This window comes from Bactrocera tryoni, unplaced genomic scaffold (assembly GCF_016617805.1).
Source record: "Bactrocera tryoni isolate S06 unplaced genomic scaffold, CSIRO_BtryS06_freeze2 scaffold_213, whole genome shotgun sequence".
Lineage (NCBI taxonomy): Eukaryota > Metazoa > Arthropoda > Insecta > Diptera > Tephritidae > Bactrocera > Bactrocera tryoni.
Genome location: NW_024395937.1, coordinates 1 through 9,213, shown reverse-complemented (window position 1 = coordinate 9,213; position 9,213 = coordinate 1). Strand labels below are relative to the sequence as shown.

General features: G+C 31.3%; 1 non-coding gene across 1 annotated transcript; it reads left to right on the top strand.

Annotated features, from left to right (window-relative positions):
• Positions 1 to 231: 231 nt before the first annotated feature.
• On the top strand, positions 232 to 441 carry LOC120780184. Its single transcript, XR_005705833.1, has one exon. It is a non-coding gene; the product is annotated as a small nucleolar RNA U3 (small nucleolar RNA).
• The last annotated feature ends 8,772 nt before the right edge of the window (positions 442 to 9,213 follow it).

Below are 9,213 nucleotides of genomic sequence, written 5' to 3'. Positions count from 1 at the left end.
CACTTGTATTGCGTTGTCCTAATTATGGTTTGGTTATGCATGAAAGAAATATACAATGGATCGCCGATTGTTACCTCTTTCCTTGCTGCTGTTGCGCATATGTATGTTTGTATGCTTGTGCATTATTGAAGTTATGCTTCTTTTTCTTTCGTTTGTCTTTCATTTCAGCGAATTCTCAACTATTTTGCGTATATTTTGGTTGAAATACTCTGCGTTGGCCGATGAAAAATTAAGGCTATACTTTACAGGATCATTTCTGTAGTTAGTCTTCATTTAAATTTTCTGGAAATCAACCCGCGATGACGAGGTATATCGTTTTATCTGACAGCGTGAGGTTTATGAACTTCGTTTCTAATATTGTGTTGTGGCATATTAGAAATGATGTTTCTTCGAAAATCGAAAATGAATAAATTTCAAGGTTTTACGCAAAAATAATGCGGTCAATAAGTACAGTACGCTTATGTATGCTTGCGCATTATTTTTCTTTCGTTTGTCTTTCATTTTTGCGAATATAGACCAATTTCACTACTTCCACAAATCTCAAAACTTTTTTGAAAAATTAATTTATCTAAGATTAAAATCTATAATCGACGAAAATTAATTCATGAGCATGTGCAGATACACAAGATAGGATAGAAAGATATATGGCTTTTAACATCGTATACTGTACTAATAAATATTTTTCGTACTAATAGAAATTAAATTTATCACAGCAATATTATGTATATGTATGTACATATATTAGGTATATTGCTGTGATAAATTTAATTTCTATTAGTAAGAAAAATATTTATTAGTATAGTATTACGATGTTAAAATGCAAAAATTAAAGAGTAAGTCCGTCGAGATTCGAACCTGCGTTCACATTGTGACTTTTTATGTGCTTACCACCAACACCACTATTGACACTTTCGAGGCGTTCTCTTAAGTATGGTTTGGTTATGCATGTAAGAAATATACGATGGTTCAAATAATTTTGTTCCTCAGGGAAGTATCTTAGGTCCACTTTTATATATTTTGTATACAAGAGACTTACCGTTAGCACCAAACAGTATGACTGCCACTTTTGCGGATGACACCGCAATACTATGCGTCGAAAAACAGCAGAAAAAGCTGCGCTAAAAATGCAACATGCAATCAACTCCGTAGTAAGCTGGACTAAAAAATGGAGAATAAAACTAAACGGTGGCAAATCGGTTCATTCAAATTTTACAAACAAAAGAATCACTTATCAACCTATAAGTATTCTAGATGTCTGCATACCATACGCAAATACAGCTAAATATCTTGGCATCACGCTCGATGCTAGATTACGTTGGAAGGAGCATATTAAAATAAAAAGGATTGAACTTAATCTGAAATTGTCGAAAATGAAATGGCTAATTGGGCGAAGGTCAAACCTGTCCATACACAACAAATTACTTCTTTATAAACAAATAATAAAGCCGATATGGTCATATGGTGCGCAACTGTGGGGATGTGCCAATGATGGCAGTATTAATATTATACAACGTTTTCAAAACAAGGTGCTAAGAGGCATTGTAAATGTTCCTTGGTACTGCAGAAATGCTGATATTCATCGAGACCTAAGGATGAATACAGTCGCCGAAGAAATAAGGAGTCAGGCAGATGCCCACTACAAAAGGCTTAATGCACATGTGAACGAGGAGGCGAGAAATCTTCTTTTAGACACATGCCTCTCTAGTCGATTATGTCGCAAAAAACCACATAGCTTAGTTGGAAGCTAAAATATAAAGAAATTAATTATACTATATACCGTATATGTATGAATATTACTATTAATTTCTATGTAATTTGTTTTTAAGTTATTCAAATCAAACTGCTCGTTAGTTTTTGAAACTAGTTGTAGTGATATCAAACATTGTTAAAGTTTTTAAAAATGTTTGTAATAAAAAAAAAAAATTTTGCGAATTATCAACTATTTTATGTGACTTTATTTCTTTCATCTCTCTTTTTTTTTGTGCGAATTCTTTGAATTTCTGAACGCGCACATGCGTATACATACATTCATATGCATTCATATGAGCATATGCAGATACACAAGATAGGATAGAAAGATGTATGCCTTTTAACATCGTATACTATACTAATAAATATTTTTCGTACCAATAGAAATTAAATTTATCACAGCAATATTATGTATATGTACATATATTAGGTATATTGCTGTGATAAATTTAATTTCTATTAGTAAGAAAAATATTTATTAGTATAGTATTACGATGTTAAAATGCAAAAATTAAAGACTAAGTCCGTCGAGATTCGAACCTGCGTTCACATTTTGACTTTTTATGTGCTTACCACCAACACCACTACTGACACTTTCGTGGCGTTGTCTTAAGTATGGTTTGGTTATGCATGTAAGAAATATACGATGGTTCAAATAATTTTGTTTAAGTATAGAAATATGCTTTTGTAGAACATTTGCTTTCGCAAACATACAGACAAATGTGCAAACGACATAATATATGTATGATTGTTTCGCATTTTGCTTCTACGCCGGTCAAATTTCTATACAAAAATCGACTGAAATGCATGAGAAAATTAAATGGACAACTAGGGCAAATAATTTTAAAAAAATTTATTGATTATTAAATATAAATGAAAATACATGTAAATTTACTTAAATTTATTAAAACACTTATTTAAATTTATTAAGAAACTTATTTAAATTTATTGAAAAACTGCAAAGAAAAATAAAAAGAAAATTCATTTGACTTTGGCCCAGTTTTGTGCGCAATACAAATGCAACGCCAATAATGAATACAAGAAATTGAGTAAACACCATAAAATAAGATATACAAATTATAATATGACAACCCAATTCGAAGAGTACAAAAGAGAGATGGTTACGCTGCATATTTTCTTCCGCAATGAAGAGACAGAACTACTTTCCGGGACTCCACGCACCTTTTTTATTATATTTATTACACAACTTGTTATTTATTTATTGCAACTCAATTATTTTACTTTTATTTTTTAGATATAATTATTTTTATTTATTTTTTTTAATTATTATCATTTTTATTATATTTATTTTATTATTTTTTATTTGCTTACTTTAATTAAATTATTATTTTTGTTTTTAAATTATTATTTATTACTGTTATTTTACTTTTTGATTATTATTATTTTTTTTATTTTTTTTTTTTTTTTTTCGTAATTATTACTTTTACTTATAATATTTTTATACCCTAATTTTTAAGAATATTATTATTATTATTTAATATATTTTTTTTGTTTTTAAATTATTATTTATTACTGTTATTTTACTTTTTTGATTATTATTATTTTTATTTTTTAATTTTTCATAATTAGTATTTTTATTTTCTTTTTTTTATTTTTTTCGTAATTATTACTTTTACTTATAATATTTTTATACCCTAATTTTTAAAGAATATTATTATTATCTGTTATTATTTAATATATTTATTTAATAATTTATTATTTACTTATTTTAAATCAATAATTTTTTTATTTTTAAGATTTGTTTTTTTAAATTTTTTCATTATTATTTTTTATTATATATATTTTTTTTTATTTTTATATTTAGTTTAAAATTTTTTATTTGCTTACTTTAATTATTATTTTTTTGTTTTAAAGGTTTCGTTTCTTATCACCATTATTTTAATATTTTTATTTTTTCATAATTATTACTTTTATTTATTATAATTTTTATTCGCTAATTTTTAGAGAATATTATTATAATTAATTTTTAATTTATTTAGTTTGTAATTCATTATTTACTTATGTTTTTGTATTTCTCTTCTTGGTTCTTGAGAAAGCAATCAAAAAAGTTCACAACTCAAGTGTCGGTCCTCCATGCATGTAGACCAGAACACCCCCATAAACCATTTCTACTTATTTACGTACTATATATGTAAATACAACAAATGTACATATATGTACTTATAAGCGCGATTTTGAATTCAGCCACTCATGTCAGCTATGCTGATGGCAGTCACCGTTGTTAGGGACGCGCCGCGGCGTTATGCAGTTATGCAGTGTTAGTAGTCAAATATATTTTTGAAAAATATTAAATATTTTTTTAAAATATATAATATTGTTGTCTGACTATTATATTCGAGTAAGATCGCGTACAAACCTCATCCATTATATATTATTAGATTAGTTGGTGAGGACTTATTTTATAGGTCGGTTTTTTCAATATCTGGTCAAACTAAGTTCTGCTTAAAAAAGCTCTGTATATAAAGAAGGAGACTTGGTTAAGTTAACCAGAACTTAACTGACAAATATGGCTGCTAACCAGACATTGAGAAAACGGCCCTTAGTGTTTCAAAAGCTATAATAGTGCTTCAATAGTTATAATTTTCTTAAGCTGATAATTTTTTTCAGCCCTTTATTCTGCTATAATTTTCTTAGGCTTAATAAGCTAAAAGGCACAGCATCTGAATAGTTTCAGTTTACTGCATTTTACACTATTTAGTAGTTTTCATAAGAAAAATGTAGCTTTTCTACTACGTTTGAAATGCAAACCGGCACTAGCAGTCTTTAAAAAAAATCGAAGCAGGCTGAGGCAGAGAATTTAAAGTATAGAGAAGGTGCAGGTTCGGTGTCGAGCATTTGTTAGATTCAAAGTAAGGAATTCGCCGCATTTGTCTGCGTCGATATGTATGCAAGCTCATACATATGCATACATATTTACGCTAGTGTGTAGGCGAAGCTGTTACAGCGGCAAGGGAAGCGGTCAATAGGCGGCCATTCGTTTATTTTTTTCGGCACAGCTTGGATTTTCTATCATCACACAAGTGCTGAACCAATGAGCGCGACAGATATTAGAATACACACGTTCTTAGGGACACAGGTATTGAGGCAGCTGCACAACTACATAACTGTGTCCCTAAGAACGTTTGTATTTTAATATTTGACAGATGTCGCTTGCAGTCTGTCGCGCTCAATGTGTTCCGCACTTGACTCTTTAACAAAACGCAAGTTTCGGCCATTGGTTGACCGTGACAACGGAGATGCGAAAGAAGCGTGCGAAACTTGCTATTATGAATGTATGTAGGTACATATATATATGGCTCGCATTTGCTTTCGTAAACATACAGACAAATGTGACAAAGAAATAATATACATATGTATGTACATATGCATGTGTCATAGAAATTCTATTGGTACAAATATGGAAATGATAACGAAATAATGCGAATATGCATATTTCATGAAGGTCATCAATTTTCTTCTTCACTTTTTAATAGTTGAAATAAATATAATTTATTTGAAATATTAATTTATTTAAAAATTAAAAAATTAAATTAAAGAAAAATAAAATTAAAATAACGTTTTCTAATTTTTCCCGATTTTGTAAAAATAATGAAAATTTTTACCATTTTCCAGAAAACAATGGTTCATATAATACAAAATAATCACGCATATGTGACTCACAGGATGCTTTGTATAGTTTTCTTCAAAGCATTTCTCTTTATTTATACACTGCACGTGCTCAATTCTGCTAAATAGCAGCGACAACGGCGAATTCCTTTCTTTGATTCTATCGGCTCTGTTAGCCGCCAAATCGAACATCATACAGAATTCAATTTGCACCTTCTCTATACTTTATATTCTCTGGCTGAGGCAACAGTTTTCATACGTAAATTGAAAACTTTTGATTTTTTTATGAAATTTATATGCCATAGAAAAATAGTACATGTATAAGGAGGCATGTTTGGAAAGCAAATTCACTGCCACTTTGGTTCACGTTGAATAGACATCCTTTTTATTGTAGTGCCAAATTCATTTCTTATTTTGGTGAGAAAATATGTTTTTTATTTTAATACTAAAATTCCTTTCCTAATTGCAAAATGTTTGTATTTTCTTAATTTTTTTTTATTTTTTTTTATATTACATTTTCATATGTATGTATGTAACATATATAAAATTTTTCTTACTTCTCTTAATTTCTTTCGAATTATCTCTGATAAACAGGCTGTTCTATGTATATACGCTTTTTTCATGTGTACTGTGGTTTTTAGTACCCTTTACATTCTCTGGCTCAGTCGCGCGGTCGGCTCCTTACGCAGAGGACGCTACCGATATTGATCATTTAGATTTTTCCATAGAACACATTTTAGATAGAGCACATTTTCTTTCTATCGATTAGGAGTTATTTTCAAAACTGCTTGAATTACTTGATTAAACCTTGCCAGTTTATTTTTATAGCAGTGTCACACTCTTTTTAAAACACCTATTTAAGTATTGTATGTATTTTTTTATGAAAACTTCTATTCAATAAACTGTTCATACTAAAATCAAATTAATTCTTATTTATTTTACTTGAAAACCAAAACTTTCAAACAATTATGCCTAAAAAAAAGGTCCCAGTTATCTCAACATAGCTCCCAAGCGAGATTAGCAAAGATTCGGCGTGTTGGAGAATCATCTTCAGAATATTCTGATCGACTCGAAAGTCAAAGAGAATATGCATCACAATCACAGGCCAGAGAATCTAGCGCCGAACGCTGGCAGCGACTTGCTGAGAATAGAGAGCGAATCTCGCAAGCTCGCGCAAGGGAAAGTAGCGCCGATCGTTCGATTCGTCTTGGAAATCAAAACATCAGATCGTCAAAGGTTCGCGAAATACAGTCGAGCGCAGAACGACGAAAATCGAACAAGAATTTCACAAACACGGGCAAGAGAGTGCAGTGTCGAACGCTCACTTCGCCTTGCAGAACAAAATGAACGATCTTCTCAGATTTACGAACGAGAGTCGAGCTCCGAACGTTCACAACGCCTTGCTGGAAACAGAGATAGAGACTCGCGGGCACGTGCCAGAGAATCTAGCACCGAACGCTCGCAGCGGCTTGCTGGACTGAGAGACAGAAACTCACAGGCACGTGCCCGAGAGTCTAGCGGTGACCGCTCGCAACGACTTACGGCACAGAGAGAGAGACAACGTGCAGTAGCAATTAGAAGGCGTGATAGGATTTCAGCTCACAGCAATAGATCGGCATTCAGCTACGATCCACAAATTAACTACGCCGATCAAAACAGCATTCAAATTGGAGCGATGGATAAGATATGCCCTAAATGTTCCGCGAAAAAATGGAGAGACGAAGCAATTGGTATGTGTTGCGCTGCTGGAAAAGTAATACTTCCCAGTATCGTAGAGTCTCCAGAACCAATCAAAAGCCTTCTGACTATTATTATTTTTATTTTTTAATTTTTCATAATTGGTATTTTTATTTTATTTTTTTCGAAATTATTACTTTTACTTATAATATTTTTATACGCGAATTTTTAAAGAATATTATTATTATTTAATATATTTATTTAATAATTTATTATTTACTTATTTTAAATCAATTATTGAAGTTATACTTCTTATACGAGTTCGGAAAAGGGAGCGATAGATTCAGGTTGCGCAACCTTGCTGAATATGAATCTACGCAACCTTGTCTGCGAAGATGTTCGAGCAGCAAGCGAAGCGGTGACAATCGGCGATCATTTGTTCGTTTCTTTCGGCACAGCTCGGCTTTTCTACCAACAACACAATGTTGCCATGCTTATGCTGTTGTTGTTTTTGTAGAACAATGCTTCAATTTTTGGTTGGTGACATATTCAATTAAAAAATAAAAAAAGGTACGCGGAGTCCCTACGCGCGGATGAAGTTATACTTCTTAGTGATATTCCAAGAAATGCATATCATTTTGTATGAAAGAAAAGTAGAAAAGTTAAATTCACATTTTATACATTTATTATGCATATAAAATGAAGAATAAAGCAAAGTGTAAATGAAGGAACTTTGACTAGAAAAGTAGTTCTGTCTCTTCGTTGCGGAAGAGAATATGCAGCGTAATCATCTCTCTTTTGTAATCCATCAACACGCGTTGAAGGCCCAGCAGTTATCGGCGAATTGAGGACCGTTGATTCATCAGTAGTTATAGATGCTCCCGCAGAGATTGATGGAACAGCAGACGTTAAATCCTTTTTACGCGCTCTCTGATATTCCGCAGCTGTTTTCCTCTTCTTCGTTTGACTGCCAGCTATCATTTCCAACTTCTACTTTTCCCGCTCTGCCTTCTTTCGCGTTTGGTATTCACGATAATATTGTTCTGTTTTCCCTCCTCTTGAAACACGGGCTACACTGTCTTTTTCAGCTGTAAAACCAATTTAAAATCAAAACATTAAAATTTTTGCCAATCCAATTGATATTAGTTTCAAGGCACAAGTTTAATGCAGAAGGTGCATCTATTACGGACAATTGAAATATTAAAGAGAGACTTACCATCACATAACCTGGAATCCGCTGTGTTATGCGTATTATCACTGTCAGTTACTTATATCAATTAATTTGAAAGTACCGAAAAATGGGAAACGAAATTTCAATAAATTTAAGTAAATTTACATGTATTTTCATTTATATTTAATTATCAATAAAGTTTTTAAAAATTATTTGCCCTAGTTGTCCACTTTTTATTTTCTCACACATTTCAGCCGATTTTTGTATGGAAATTTGACCGGCGTAGAAGCAAAATGCGAAACAATCATACATACATATATTATGTCGTTTGCACATTTGTCTGTATGTTTGCGAAAGCAAATGTTCTACAAAAGCATATTTCTATACTTAAACAAAATTATTAGAACCATCGTATGCTTCTCTTGAAACACGGGCTACACTGTCTTCTTCCGCTGTAAAATCAATTTAAAATCAAAACATTAAAATTTTTGCCAATCCAATTGATATTAGTTTCAAGACACAAGTTTAATGCAGAAGGTGCATCTATTACGGACAATTAAAATATTGAAGAGAAACTTACCATCACATAACCTGGAATGTGTTATGCGTATTATCACTGTCATTTACTTACATCAATTAATTTGAAAGTACCGAAAAATGGGAAACGAAATTTCAATAAATTTAAGTAAATTTACATGTATTTTCATTTATATTTAATTATCAATAAAGTTTTTAAAAATTATTTGCCCTAGTTGTCCATTTTTTATTTTCTCACACATTTCAGCCGATTTTTGTATGGAAATTTGACCGGCGTAGAAGCAAAATGCGAAACAATCATACATACATATATTATGTCGTTTGCACATTTGTCTGTATGTTTGCGAAAGCAAATGTTCTACAAAAGCATATTTCTATACTTAAACAAAATTATTAGAACCATCGTTTGTTTCTTATGTACATGCATAACCAAACCATACTTAAGTCAGTAT